Source organism: Salvelinus namaycush, unplaced genomic scaffold, assembly GCF_016432855.1.
Source record: "Salvelinus namaycush isolate Seneca unplaced genomic scaffold, SaNama_1.0 Scaffold3142, whole genome shotgun sequence".
Taxonomy (NCBI): domain Eukaryota; kingdom Metazoa; phylum Chordata; class Actinopteri; order Salmoniformes; family Salmonidae; genus Salvelinus; species Salvelinus namaycush.
The window spans coordinates 3483-5532 of NW_024060056.1; the positions used below are offsets into that span (position 1 = coordinate 3483).

General features: G+C 46.9%; 1 long non-coding RNA gene across 1 annotated transcript; it reads right to left on the reverse strand.

Moving 5' to 3' along the window:
• Positions 1-273: 273 nt before the first annotated feature.
• Positions 274-866, reverse strand: LOC120039968. Its single transcript, XR_005475555.1, has 3 exons — positions 762-866; positions 460-507; positions 274-349 (listed from the first exon to the last, which is right to left on the reverse strand). It is a non-coding gene; the product is annotated as an uncharacterized LOC120039968 (long non-coding RNA).
• Positions 867-2050: the final 1184 nt, after the last annotated feature.

Consider the following 2050-nt stretch of genomic DNA (forward strand, 5'->3'; position numbering starts at 1 on the left):
ATTAAAGTCCCCGGCCACTAGGAGCCCCACTTCTGGGTGAACATTCTTGTTTGCTTATGGTCTTATACAGCTCGTTAAGTGCGGTCTTAGTGCCAGCATCGGTTTGTGGTGGTAAATAGACTATTATGGAAAATATAGATGGAAACTCTCTTGGTAAAGAGCGTGAGGTACTCTACCTCAGTATTGATTGAGGTACTCAACAGGTATTGCTTTCTGGAATGGTTGATGGTTATTAGATGGTTGTCTATGGTTAGGTGGGTGTTCTAGTGCCCACCTCTTTCTCCTGTCTTGCAACTGGGGTCTGCTCATCAGTCACAGTGCTATTCTTCAGGCTGGATTTGAGGAATATCTACAGTATGGAAATAAAAGAGTGGGTAAGAAAGAGACGGGGGGAGAGAGTGAGTAAAAGGTAACACTTATCTGCCCTCAACACACATGGGAACCCTCCCTTACACTTACCGGAGACAAGGGGATAGGGTTCTCTCTCAAATACCTGGGGTTCTCAATCTGCAAGAGAATAAGAAAAGAAACAGAAAAAAAGCCCTTTACTTATTTTGCATCTCCTCCTTTTTCTCAAGACAAGGCTCCACCACAAACACATGTACACACTCACACACACACAAACGTACACACACACGTCCCTCCCTGACCTCCGCCCTCGGTTTGTCTTAAACAATACAGGACTTCAAACTTCAAAGGCCAGCACTTAACACACAGTTAGTTTCTTCCCTCAGCTCTGACTGTTTACAGAAAGGGAATACCTCGGGCCACTTCAAGGCATTGTGTGTGTTCAGCTCAGCTAGGCCCATTTCCGCTTGGCTCCTCTTTCTGCCAGTCAGCCCTTTTGTCAACCCCGTTACTCCGTAAGCTATCCATGACGCGTCTATCGGCCCGGGGACAGATGTGTATACATACTCCCTCACCAAACACGCCCGCTCTGTCCCCTTTGATTACACAGGGAATAAAAAACACAATGAGCCTAAAGACTGAAGAGACGGCTAACAGGAATGACAACTCTGACGTCAGCCCACCTTAGAGTGTGTTAATGACACAAGTGGACTGACTGACATGGCCTATGGAGTAAAACCATCAATGGTTCAACTCTGTTAGGGGATTAAGCCGGGAGGAGAAACTGTACTGTAGTGAGTCGACGGAGTTCATTCTCCTTCTTCTCCGTTCCTCTTGTTGTGACTGACCTCCTTATTTCTCTATGAACTTCCCAGGCAGCTTCACACAGTGTGGAAGACAGCTTCAAGGGAGCAGGCGGGATCACAGCCTTCTGAAACAGAGACCATCTGACTTTGTAGATGACAACAAATGACAGAAAGAGAGAGGAAAGAGTTCTCCAGCTAAGCCTCAAAGGGCCAGGGAGGGGCGAAGGACGGGAGTATAGTGTGTGAGTGTTTTCTCTATGGTGTGAAGGTTCAAGTTGGTGAGCTCATTCAGTAATCCTAAATAAATGAGGCCTGTTTGACGGCCCAGAGCTGGGAGACCAAACTGGTCTGAACTAAATGGCATGTCAGTAAGACAGTGGACATCCAGTATACTCAGAATGACCAATCATTTAATACTAAACAGGCAGTGGCAAGACAAACCTCTGCCCTCTGAGCATAGAGCTGGTGCAGAGAAACAATTTTGTTTAACCTCTGACACTCAGTTCAGCAATCAGGCTTCTAAATAAAAGTTATTATAAAGTCTTAACAAACATTTTTTGATTAAATATTGAAAGACGGCCCACACTTACCTCCCTCTCTGTGGAGCTGAGCGGCCCACATCCAACTCTGACCATGGGAGGCCCACATGCCAAGGCTTGCAGGGCAGGGCCAGGCCAGACATTGGTGGTGAAACATAAACTGTGCTAGACTAAACTAAAGTGTGTGTTTGCTTGTGATGTCTGCCCAGCTAGGTACTGGATCCTGTCTGTGGCATTCTCCCTGACAAGGACAGATGGATGAGGCGGCCGCAGACAGAGGAGAGAAGAGAGGAGAGAAGAGAGGAGAGCCACTCCACATCAAGGACCTACCGCTCAATCCAAACAAACACACGTTGT